We start from the raw sequence: 14,216 nt of genomic DNA on the forward strand, positions 1-14,216 counted from the left end.
TTCCACTACTGTAATGTGGGGAAAAAATATTCCTATTACTGCAATGTGAACAAAAATGATATATTACGCAATATATTTTGCAAGCAAGTTAATTTAAGGACTTATTGATTTATATATTATTGCATCATGACATTAATCATGACAATTAAGTATATTTACCATTTTTGCCATTATTGTAACACAAAAAATTAATAAATCAAAATACGAACTAACAAACTAAATTAATAAATATTTTCCATTTAATGCAATTTTTATTAATATAATTTTTAAAAAGTGAACAACAACAAAAACATATCTAATATTTTTTGCATTTATTTAGCAAGAACACTAATTCAAGGGCCATTAAGTTTATTTTTAATCGCAACATTATTTTAAGACAGTTAAGCACATTTAAGCTAATTTTTCATTAATTGTTATGCAGAAATATGTATATAAACGATATGTGAACAAAATATTTAAATTAGAAGCATTTATTCATAATGACTTTATTTGTTTTTGTTTTGTATTTATGCCAGCTGTAACAGAAAAGTATTTTATACTAAAAAAATAATCATAATAAAAGCAGTGAAAAAACTACATTACAATAAAGAGAATCTAATGAGAATCACCTTTAAGAATAACCGGGGAAAGTAAAACGCAAAACTGCAAGAAAAGAGATAAAGAGATTTTGCATGAAAATGTGTTTAAATGTCACAATGCAATTAAATCCTAATGGTCTCCAAAAGAGGCTGTACTTTAATAATAATGTTGTATTTTTTTTTTTTCTTTCAGATTGTTGGGATGAAATGTGACCTAGATGTGTTATCACAGGGATCGGCCCTGAAGTCAGTTCAATCCCTTTCTATAAAGAGAAACGGAGAGCGAGTGAGTGAGAAGTACATGAGGAGACGCTGTAGTGTCACTGCTGTGTCAGCACATCTTAAAAACAGGTCATCAATATCTGCCTGCAGGACACACTTTCAAAATGAACCCGGCAAACCACAGAGAGAGAGAGAGAGAAACGCTGGCCGTCTCCTCACACACACACACACACACACACACACACACTGTAATATCATCTGACTTCACTGCTGCTCGTCTTCTCCAAGCCATCCGCTCATTTAACTGGATTTTTATCTGTGGTCATTTTTTTCTCTCTCTAGTATCTCTCTTAGACCTGTGAGGAATATTATTAGAAATGATAATTAGACTACAAGAGGTAAAAACACGCATGTGACAGGATACATTCGGTCCAGATCTGCACTCGTCTCGGTTTATCTCTCTCTCCGTCTCACTGCTGCTGTGAATAAGCATGACAAATAAACGTGTTGTTTTCTGTGTTCAGTAGAGCTTGAAGGATTCACACCTGTGATCCGACTGAAGACTAATCTAGACAAGCTCTAGTCTGATTCCCTGATTCAGATTCTCTGAATCTGACTCCAGTTTGATACTTTAATCTGATTGTCTGACACTAGTCTGAATCTCTAACATCAGTATTATTAGATTGATTATTTGATTCTAGTTTGATTCTCTAACTCTAGTCTGAATCTCTGACACCGGTTTTATTCTTAGGATCTAGTTTCATTGTTTGACTCTATTTTGATTCTCTGAATCTGATTCCTCTCTGACTATAGTTTGATTCTGTAATTTAATTAACTGAATCTCCAATACTCGTCTGAATCTCTGACTCTAGCGATATTTTTTGACTCTACTAAAATCCTTTGACTCTTTGTCGAAGGATATTAGTACATTTGATTATATATTAGTATATTTGATTCTCTAACTCTACTTTGATTCTTAGAACCCGAGTCTCTGTCATTAGTTTGATTCTCTCATCTGTTTCTCTGAAACTAGTTTGATTACTTGACTCTAGTGTGATCGTTTGAGTCTGAATCTCTGACTCCAATTCTTCTGACTGTGATTCTCTGTCTCTAGTTTGATTCTAATTGTATTCTCCGATTCTCTAAAATAAACCTCTGACACTAGTCCTATTCTTCGACTCTAGACTGATTCTTCAACTTTGAACCTCTGACTCTAGTTTGATTCTTTGACTATGACTCTTCACTATCTCTGATTCTCTGTCTGTAGTTTGAATCTGAAATTTGATTCTGATTCTGTAATCCGAATCACTTACACTCGTTTGATTCTTTGACTCTGGTCTGTTTCCTCGACTCTAGTTGATTCTTCCGACTCTGATTCTCTGCCTCTAGTTTTATTCTCTAATTTGATTCTCTGATTCTCTAAATGAAATATCTGACGCTAGTCCAATTCTTCAACTTTAAATCTCTGACTCTAGTTTGATTCTTCAACTTCAGTCTGATTCTTTGACTTTGAATCTCTGACTCTAATTTGATTCTTCAACATTAATTTGATTCTCTGTCTCTGGTTTGATTGGTTCTCTGATTCTCTAAATGAAATATCTGACGCTAGTCCAATTCTTCAACTTTAAATCTCTGACTCTAGTTTGATTCTTCAACTTCAGTCTGATTCTTTGACTTTGAATCTCTGACTCTAATTTGATTCTTCAACATTAGTTTGATTCTCTGTCTCTGGTTTGATTGGTTCTCTGATTCTATAAACTAAATCTCACACTAGTCCAATTCTTTGACACATCTTTGATTCTCTAATCTGAACCTCGGACATTATTCTGATTCTAAAGCAAGTTTCTGATTCATACAGAACAATAAAAAGCACTGTCGCTGCATGAGCTGAACACAAGCATTCATCCAGCTCTGATGCCGATCACATGAATACTGACTGCTGGAGAGTCATTTGCTCAGTGTGTAACAGGTGATGATCTCTTCACAATCACCTGCTGCAACTTTACGAATCGCACCTGTTGTTTCTCTCAGGCTCGACAAACAGCATCACAAATACATCACAACAACACACACACCATCCACACACAAATCCACCTGTTCATATCAATCATGATCGCACAAACAAACCACACTAGATCAACACACACACACACACACACACACACACACACACACAGAGCGCATCTCTCACCCGCGTGCTGAAGAGAGGAAGTCCTAATCGGCACAGATGATCGGTCAGGAGCCTCCCGCACTGCGACTTACACACACCACCTGACCACAAAACACACACAGACATGACAATAAACAGCTATACTGTATTGAAATATTGACTTTGTCTTTCCTAAAATCCTTTCAGAAAAACACAAATGTGCTTCTCATTCTTGTCAGTTCTCTCTATGTATAAAAGTTTTACACTAACTTTATGGCTTCTGATTACACATCTAGGTTAAATTCCACCCCAAAATGTGAAGAAAAAATACAAAAGTATTATTAAAATAAAGTCTATTTTTGAGACCAATTAAGATGTTTTGCTCTGATTTTTCCATGCACATTTTCACACAAATTCTCATTACTTTAACACATCTAAAAGATCTTACTTTTTTGTAACTTCAATTATTTTCCAAAGGTGATTTTCAGATTGTCATTCTTTTAATTAAGTCATTTTTTAATGCTTTTTATTTATTTTTGTACTTTTTTTCTGATTACAGTTGGCATAAAGGCAATACAACTATGATCCATAAATGCTTGTAAATGGATTAAATATGTTGTTGTTGTTAATGTATGCATTCATTAATTCGTATTGCATTAATGTAATTCTGGGCTAAATCTTATGATGCAAAACATCCTAATTGCTCCAAACTGGCATCACATTTGGCAAGAAATTAAATATTGTTTTGCAAAATATAACTGGCATAACATTGCAAAATATATGTAATAAGTATAAAGATCTGTGTCTTTGGCATCTTGGCTTGAGACATTGTTGAGACTCTAGAGGAGACAGATGTGAGAAAACCGGAGTCTTTTTCATAAGACAAACACCTGAGAAGCTAACAGATATGAAGAGACCTCATGTGTGACTTTTCTTTCATTTGCACGTTTACATTTTTACATTTTCAAAAACAACAGGTTTCCAAAATGCTGAGGTTCATATATGTATATCAGTTTTTAGTCTCAAAGTGTTTTTTTTTTCATCCGGGTTAAGAATGATTTCTCCAAACCCTCACAGAAACCTATGCAGATCATTAGATTTTAAGACAAATATCACCAGGACTATCTGGGGCCCGTTTCAGAAAGGAGGTTAAGTGAAAACTCTGAGTATGTTAACCCTGAAATGAGGGAAACTCTGGGTTTTAAGTTTCAGAATGGGAGGTATGTCAAACCCGAGAAAGCAGGGTAAGTCAAGCCTGTTTCTGAAAGAGAGGTAACTTATACTCAGAGTCAGTTACCAGGGTAACTTACTCTGTGAACCTAACCTGGTCAGGAGCAGGTTTTCCTCGGTAAACCCAGAGTTTCTTTCGGTCTCCTCCCCCTTTTTAAAGCGCAAGTGACGCTGCAAAAATGCTTTTCTTACTAAGTATTTTTTTTCTTATTCCAAGTACAAATATCAACAAATTCTTAAATCAATATGGATTTTCTATATAAGAAAATTATATAAGATATTTAGTCTTGTTTCATGGGGGGGGGGGGGTCTAAATTAGGTGCATTTTACTTAAGTAAAATTATCTGCCAGTGTGGTAATAAAAATAATCTTAATGCAAATACAAAACAAGATTATTCGGAGTGTCTATTACTAAGTGCAAATCTACCGTAGCTCCACCCTCCAATGTCACACAAGGTTAAATACGAGGTGCATAAATAGCGGTTTCAGTGGTGTAGGCAGTAATGCGTTGGGCGCGGAGAATTAGCTTGTGACGCGATCCACCGGGTTCGAGTCCGGCTTTTGCCGAGCTCGCTCTTCTCACTTTTCCCATCACATATCACATTAGAATTTATTTTCAATAAAAATTGAGGTGCAAATAATTTGTATCTGCCAGTATAAAGTATAAAGCATCTAATTATTATTTACACTTATTGCAAAGAACTGCTACTTTTACATGGTAAACAGAATATATCACTATTTTCTCTATAGTGTAAATGTTACGGTGCTGACGAGACATGAGAGGTGCGGATCCAAATGCAAGGCTTTATTCATAGACATGGTAGAGACAGGCAAGAGTCAGATAATGGCAACGGGTATATAGAGGGCAAGACACAAGAATAATCCTAGGGCTAACATGGGTCTACGATCGGCGAACAGAATTAACAGGGCGAGACTAGAGGGGTAAATCCAAGTACAATGCAAAGGTCCAGGCAGGGGCAAACAGTATCTGAATAGGGCAAGACGAGAGGGGGAATCCGAGGTACACAGGCAAAGATCAGGATACAAGAAAACAGACAAGGCAAGACTAAGGTAAGGCTATGAAAACTAACGGGCTCCGTAGAGTAGCTATCGCTAGGTGAGTGATATACGCTATACAATACTCGGCAGTGGGAAGGGATCAGAGTGAGTGTTATATAGGGAATGTGTGATTGATTACAGCTGTGTGCAATCAACTGTGTGCGTGTAATCAGTGCAGTGGATGATGGGAACTGTAGTCCGGGTGAAGTGCAACAGTGGTGTGGTGCAAGAGTCCATATATAGTGTGTGTAATAGCTTTCAGGTGAGTGTGTGATTGGTTACAGCTGTGTGCAATCAGTGCAATGGATGATGGGAAATGTAGTGCAGGGTATAGTGTAACAGTCTGTGTAGTGTGAGACTCCATGTAGTGAGCGGGTGACCTCTGGTGGTGAGTGAACGGAAGTTCATAGACCGGATTCGTGACAGTAAATAGCATCTAGAGCTATTTGCACTTAGCCTACTGTAAATAGGATATATCGCTAAGAAAGTATGTTAATTCCACTTAGTGTAAATAGACACTGCCGTATTTTTCTTACCCTATTGGCAGATCATTTGCAAAAAAAGAAAAATGCACTTTAATTATTATTATTATTATTATTTTATTTTTTATTTTTTTGTGGTATATCATGAAAATGAATAGCCTATTAGTTCAATAACCTACCGTTCTGCCAGTTTTCACTTATAATATTATAACAGTGATAAGAATTAAACTATTGACTCTGAAGTATGCAGACGTCTTTTTTAGGGAGCTGTTGCCATGGTGAATCATAATTTCGGAGCTCCATTGATCATGGCTTTTCATAGTCGTGGTGCACGCGCTAAACTCAGTGTCAACATACTCAGAGTTGATTGAACTAACTCAATTCAGCTGTTCTGAAACCGAAAACTCAGAGTTTCCCATCTCAGAATAAGTCAACTCAGAGTTCAAGTTTTAACTCAGAGTTGGTTGAACCTCCTTATTGAAACGGGCCCCTGAGAGCCTTTTTAACTAGCGATGACACACAAATTGTTATTATGATATTTCACTATATTAATGAGCACATTTGGCCTTCACTAGTGTACACACACAGAAACACACGCTTGTGTCGACAGCACATATATTATTTAAGAGCAAAACAGCCATTACAGAGGTGCTGGTGCCATTTGCCAAGAGTCACTGTGTCTATTACACAACGAACACACATCATCATCACCATCATCATCATCATCTAGTGGATTCAACCATCTCCACACAAAAAATAAATAAAAAACAATAATATCAATATTTGTAAATAAAACAAAGAGTATTACAGTTTTTCGGTTTCAAAATTTCACATTTAATTCAATGCATTACTTGCATTTTCTTTGTAATTATTTGTGAAATTACTCAATTTCTGATTGAAAAAAATTGTTTTCAGTGTACTATAATATCAGCATGTACACACCATCAATACATGCACATGTACTATATTATGAACACATCAAAGATTCATCTGCAGACATAAACATCAGTGAGTGAGTCTGCTGCACACTGCTCTTAGAGGCGTTTCTGCTGTTATTTGTGAGTCTCGCGGGCAGTTGTGTGTTCTGCTCGAGTCGTTGGGTTTGTGTTGTTTCATGTGACGCATGTCTGTATATTTTTGTCTCATTCCACAGACTCCACAACCTCCTGCACTGACTGCATCAAATATTAACACTGCGATTAAACGCTACAGAGAGAGAGAGAGAGAGAGAGAGAGAGAGAGCCTGTCGATGCTTGTAGCTGCCGCAGTGACTGTCTGTGTGTGTGTGTGTGTGTTTGGCTGGAGCTCACTAATCACTTAGGGCAATGCTGACCTCCAGAGCCGCCTCACACACTCACTCACTCGCACACTCACATAGACACACACACACACACACACACACACACACACACACACACTCTCTCCCTCTCACAAGTGATCTGAACTGAAGGTGCAACAGATGAGGTCTTAGACTGATGTATTGTGAAAATACAGACTCAAATAATGTAAATAATTGTCTATTTTCCTTTCAGTCCTTAGAAATGCAAAAGAGGAATGTAACAAAGTTCGTAGTCACGGGAAGAAGGAGGCGGGAACCGGTGAACACTTAAACAAAACTTTAATCAAATAAACAAACACAAAACGAAAGTAAAGCGGCAGCCCCTCGCGGACGACTGCCGCACACAAAACACAAAATAGTTCCCACGGCTCTCGGCCCCGCCCCCACTCGTCACAAGGAACGTTTGACATTTTGCATGAGTTACTGTTAGTTTTTGTTTATTTTGAATAAACATATTTCTATATATTTAATATTTAGAAATCATATTTATATTATATAAATTATATATGTAACATTTAATTTAAAATTAAAACAAATTGAAGACACGAAGGTTGTAAAAATATGAAAATACTGACACAAAGGGTCGTGCTGCATTCAGAATTGAATTGAAGAATCCTTTTGAAATTGAGGTAGCAAACAGATTCAGTATTAAAGTTTTGAATGCAAGGAAGTAGAATTAAATTATTACTTTTAATTTCAAAAGCCCATACAAACGTAGAAGAGAAATACTCTTACACTCTTACTACAGAAAACAGTAGGGGGAAAAATAAATAAAAATCACAAATCAACTGAGAGACCCAAAGTGACCTGACACTCAAAGCAAAGCAAAAGTAAAAATGTTATTGAATCATGATGTAAAATAAACTTCATAAAATGAAGGTGTTATTGGTCTCAGGATCTTTTTCTGAATGCATTACTGCAGCTGCCATCTTCACATGCTGTGTTCAGTCTTTAAATGACACATTATTTCTTATATTTTCTTGTTTATGCACAACACAATATTATAGAAATTGTTGCAAATTGTATCGTTTATGCATAATATAGGCCTACAGATATAAAGTCACAATTTTGAGAAATAACATCAAAATAAGGAGATTTTAAGTCACAATTATGGAGAAAGAGGGACTAATCTGTTTAAGAATGTAATCTGTTTTTGAGCTCAATCTCACAAACACTTTGATTTATAAAAGCCAGCACCTAAAATCTGGTCAATGAGCAAAGAATCATCCACTGAGTGTCAGAAAATGAAGCGATTTATCATCATACTGAGATTCATAACCTGATAATGAATAAAATCACACAGTGAAAGAATCAGACTGATAAGTGAACTGATACAGGATTTTCATTAGTACATTACATCTCATCTCACTACAGTGAGAGAAAACACAAATAACACTTAATAACTCTGTGTGACTGTGTGTATGTGTGTGTGTGTGTGTGTGTGTGTTAGTGTAGCAGAGAACGGTTCGTTTACTCGACGGCAAGCGCTATTAAAGCTGCAATGAACCTATTCTTTCGTCCTTCACTCTCTGCTTCCCTCTTTCACCACAAAAAATAAATAAATAAATAAAAAACAAGAATAAAAGGAAACAAGCAAGGAAACATTGTTATGTCTGCACTGACAGTGAAATAAACTACTGTGCAACTTTTAATATTTCTCTCACTGTTTGAATTTAATCATAAAAACGCTCATTAGTTCACATGCATAATGCAAACCATCACGGGAGGGATGCATATCTGTCATAAATAATTATTAATTTGATCATTAACACCATAAACACCATCATCTAGATGCAAATTCAAAGGAATAAATAAATAAGTAAATAAATAAATAAAGTTATGTCCTCTAAAATAAATAAATATATTTTTTAAATATATGAATTAATATAATTGAAGTGGCCGCAGCACGAGTGTGTTTGTGTTTGGTGATGATGAACTGATCAGGGCTTTCAAAGAGACGAGGTTGTTTACTAATCAATGACCCTCCAGCAGATTAATTGAGACGCTGTGCATTGATTTTTGGCTGTCTCGTTGTCCCGATGAGCAGAGGCGGAGCGGGGCCTGTTGCCAGGCTGATCTGGAGGGTCAGGGGTTTATTCGCTCGGACCGGACATCTCTACACTCACACTACCTTTCATTTAGAAAAAAAAATAAAACTCCAGTAATCTTAGTGGAATTCGGGGAAAATTTCAAATTTTCAAACAAAACAAAACTGTAAATAAATAAATAAACAAATAAATAAATAATATTTTGGCTACCAGATAATGTATATACATACATACATACATACATATATATATATATATATATATATATATACATAAAGTAGCATATAAACAAATCTTTACATGTATTTATCTAAACAAATAAATACAATTATAGATAATGGCATACACAATTAAATGAACTGTGTAATTGCATGCACATAATGTATTAAATTAGCAAAGAACAACAACACTAAATCAATCAAACACTTATCAATTGTGTGATAACTGGATTAATTCCATTTCACAAATGTATTATTACATTTTAATTGCATGCAATGGAATGAAGTTCAAAATGCTTAAGAACTGTGTTGTAATCTACTCCAGCCAACTGAGGAAGCTGCAAAAATCGATTCTGGAGTGAGGAAAGAAACTAGCTTTACAACTGGTCTGGAAGCAGTCTAGACTCATTTGTGTAAGTGAAGCGCAGGAAGAGCAGCCAATGCATTTCTCACTGCAGAAACACTCCTTCAGACCGAACCAGGGACAGTGCAGGAGTGTTTGCTTACTAGCACTTCAACAAGACTCATGATGTGAGGAACCATTCATGTCTGGAGAACAAACACTTCTGACTCGCAGCTCATCACTAACACTGACTATATGAGCAGTAATAACAGTGATCCTTGACTCAGCAGACAACACTGATGGAAGCCAACTCGAGTTTGGACAAACAGAGACCGAGAAAGACATCAGACAGCAGCTCTTCATTACTTCTTTCCTCTGAACGTCCTCATTAGCCGGTGGAGTTGTCAGCGGAAGAAGCAACAGTTAATTAGAGAGAAAACACACACTGGAGATATGAAACACCCTCACACTCATTTCATTACTAAAAATATAGCAGTACTCCATTACATGCAGCTAGATCATATCTGGTTCATCAGCAGCAGCGAGTGAATTATACAATGATTTGGTGAGTATTTTCAACAAATTTAAACTTTTATGTTTCAAAAATGATCATGTTTCAATGGTTGTTTCAAAAATGATTGTGATAAATCTAACTATAATATTTATAGAATTTAAAATTTTTACACATTAAATTTTTAGAATTTTATTTTCTGGTGCAACAGATCGCTGTCTATGGTAAACGCCTCAGTTCTGACGGAGCACGAGTGAGCGTGATCATCCCTTCCTCTTTATTAGCAGTTTTAAAGGGGTCATATGATGCTGCTAAAAAGAACATTATTTTGTGTATTTGGTGTAATGAAATGTGTTTATGCGGTTTAAGGTTAAAAAAACACATTATTTTCCACATACGTGACGGAAATGTTACGGCCCTTACCATATTGTGATGCCCTGTCAAGCCGGAGCGTAACATAAAACCATGTCTGCATTTGTGATCGTAGATATGACAAACAACAAGTGCTACTCTACACTGCCCAAAAAACTCGCGTTTCCCCTTTAACACAAAATATACATGAATGAACGTCTCTATGATATTTTGCTATTTAACACAATTAAATTCTGACATTTTAACTGTGATTTAAGCGTCCAAATACTAACACAAAGCTAATGAGCAGCTCGGAGCAACGAAAATTCTGCGGCAATGTTGTACAACACAGTTCTGAGTTTGAGAAGGATGTGTTTGCAGTCCTCCGTCTGTCTGAAACACGTCTCCTTCATGAACACCAGTGTCAGAGCTCAGCTCAGCATCTTTAAAGCGCGTCACGGCCATCGGGCGAACACGCAAACACACACATGCACGCGCTCCACAGCCACTAAATTCTGCGCTGATGAAAGATTGAAACAGAGAATCTGACGAGGGGCTCCAGGCGATTCACTGAGGCAGATTCATCAAGCTCCACACTGCTCCACTTTCACACCACAACAACAACCACCTCAACACCAGAGTCAGTTTATTCTGCTGTGATTATCAGTCTAATCATGACAGGAGTCATTCTGTCAGGCCTGTGGTGGTAGTAAAACACTCAACGCTTGGTAAACGAGACACTGAAGATCTGATGAATTTACAGCGCAGTGATGAGCTGCATTTAAAGATGTGCAACAATGATGATACTTTGATGCAACACAGAGTCTGATTTAATGAGAAACTGCAGCTGATATTTGTTTTACAATCAATCCTGAGACTTTTTTTAAGGGGACAAAAGCAACAATTCTGGCACGTCTCCCTAAGGCTATGCGTCAATTGTAGTGCTCTATGACTTCCACGATTTGGAAAATGTGGAATCCCGTCATAAAAATTGAATTTTCTGTAAAACAGGGAATGTCATGGAATTTGGTTACATTCGGATGAATAAATCAAAATAGGGCTGTACACTTAATCCAGTTGCCATATGGACTAGTGTCTGCAAATATTAAAGAGCAAAAAGACTACTTAAATATGGAGTCTATGTTCTGTTTCGTTTACTACATGAACCCAAGCACATGATGCTAACTGTGTTTTCAACGTTTGCTCTCTGACTATATGAGGACATGAACTTCATCTCCAGAGCTGCTCTGAAAGTCACTTCATGAGCATTTCACCATTTAATTTGATAAAAATATCATCATATCATATACACACGGAAAATCAAGTCTTCACAGCAAACCATTAAAATAAAAGTCTGGTTTAACTTCATGACAAGAAATCATGACAGAAATAGGCTATATTACTACTGCACAGAAGAGTAAACTTTTCAAAGTAGTAATAATAGCAATAAAATTATTACAAATGTTATTAAATTCTAATTTAAAACTGTTTTCCATGTTTTGATTTTAACAGTAAACCTCTGTCTGCACTTAAATAAATAGTACAGAACTGTTAAATTTGATTACATTTTAAAAGATTTATTAAATTATTAAATGTTTCATGCCTTCATTTGATTAACATGTTTTCAATAATAAATGTGCATTAAATAATAAATTCAGGATAATTACAACAGATAACACAAACTTTAGTAAACCAAAAAGAAAAACAAACAAACAAACAAATAAATCTTATATGGCATTATCATTGTATTTTTTTAAATTAATGATTAGTATTTTTAAAATAATAAAATTGAAAGAATTAATGCATTATTTAATTAATTTGTATTAACTCATAAACCCAGAAAATTAAAACGGATATCACAAAATTTCTGAAGGGGGAAAAAAATATAGGACACTATTATTGTATAAAAAAAAAGTGAATAAATTATAAAATTATTAAAGTTTTTTTTTTTTAAATAATTTTTCAAAAATTGTTAAATTGTTGTTAAACCTTCATGATATTAATTAATAATACATAACTGTTGATTACTGAACGTAATTATTTTAAACACTAAAATTAAAAAAGGGAAAAATATTCAAACATAAACAAATTATTGTTACATTTAATTTAATTTAATTTAATGATTTTAATAGTTTTAATTTTAACAGAAAATAACTCACACACACTGATTGCAATGTTAAAACTGGTTTTGCTACATGATCCAGATTTTACAAAACCATTTATTATTTTATTTTACAGTGCTGACAACTAATGATTTTATGATCAATTGAATTTTCATACATGTAGCATTTTTTTCCCCCAATCAGAACAGACATGATACCACTTTTTAGGACCAGTAAGTGTAGTCAACAACCACCGACTGATGCTTTCCTTCAGAAACAGTCTCTTCCACCACAGTCTTTCAGCTCTTGAATCACGTTAAAGCGTGCGGATGTGGATTTCCCCAGCGAGGTTTGCAGGTGTGATCTTAAGGTGCTCATTGGAGACACACACGTTTCTTCTCCCGTCTGTCACTCACTCTAATTTGATTACTGACTGATTAAACCGTCACTAATGCAGTAAGAGCCGCGGCGTGCTAATGTAATAAAATCACTTACGGCTAAAACCGGTTAGCTTAATTGGCAGTAGGAGTGATGCTCAAGATTTGCATTAAATCATTTATTTGAGCCCTCAACACGCAATTCCATTACTCACATTAGTGATTTGCGCAGCTAATTTAAGCACAGAGACTCGTTCAAGGATACGGCGCGCGAGCGTTAGCATTCCAACGCACTCCTCAACTTGTTTGCTAGCTCCAAGAGACCATTTCTGAGTCCACACTCGACTGAGAAGAAACAGTCAACACGTTGCTGTCACTTCTAGCCGTTAACCTCGCAGTTTGATCAACAGCCTGGGCCGTGTTACGTCGCTGTTGATCATTAAAACTAATAGGTAACATCTACCTGTAAACACATCCAGGGCTAATGCCTCACGACATTAGCATTAGCCGCCCATCTCGCCCGTCCACTCAAAGTCAAGCGTAATTGCTCGGCTCCATTATAGCTCACATCATCCAGATGGTGCCCTAACATGTTTGCACAGAGCATGCAGTTGCTCCCACACACGGGACGAGGGTCGTGTGGCCCCTGGAATCGTCTGAGGGGCCCGTGGAAGCACAGGTCACCAAAAACACATGACTTCCTAGATAAATCAGATGCAATGCTAAACGGACACACTCTGACCCCACGACACTTCACAGAGGAGAGACTCATGACATACTGTAGAATCTCACATTTAGTCAAACAAACAAACGAGAAACAAATACACACACACTAACTGTACACTGAGAATAAAAACGGTTCCTATACAAATTATATACTACAGAAACATACACCATAATAAACACTGACTGTTTTTCTTATTTAATTCAGCATAAAAAAGTACAACACATATCAACATGTAAATACATGATTTATTATTAAATATATTGACACAACCTAAAATAATATATAAATAATTTAATTATAATACAATTAATATATTATGTATTATATAAAACATTTCAGTATGATAAGCTGATATTTGCTGTGTGTACATAATATAAGAAAATATTTTATTACTATTTTAAATATGATATTTAAAAATTAATGTTATGATGAAAATAAATTATTATTATATGCTAAATATAATAAATGTTTAAAAGTATA

The 14,216-nt window shown here is 35.6% G+C and overlaps 1 protein-coding gene across 1 annotated transcript in view; it reads right to left on the reverse strand.

The window, feature by feature from the left end:
- LOC107719784 (RNA binding protein fox-1 homolog 3-like) overlaps positions 1-14,216 on the reverse strand; it is a 202,955-nt gene that overhangs the window by 104,388 nt on the left and 84,351 nt on the right. The window contains exon 3 of the mRNA XM_016527298.1: positions 2,992-3,071. The gene's annotated coding sequence lies outside the window, so the exon portion shown is untranslated. The remainder of the gene's footprint in view (positions 1-2,991; positions 3,072-14,216) is intronic.

This window comes from Sinocyclocheilus rhinocerous, unplaced genomic scaffold (genome assembly GCF_001515625.1).
Source record: "Sinocyclocheilus rhinocerous isolate Xijiao unplaced genomic scaffold, SAMN03320098_v1.1 scaffold301, whole genome shotgun sequence".
Classification (NCBI taxonomy): Eukaryota; Metazoa; Chordata; class Actinopteri; order Cypriniformes; family Cyprinidae; genus Sinocyclocheilus; species Sinocyclocheilus rhinocerous.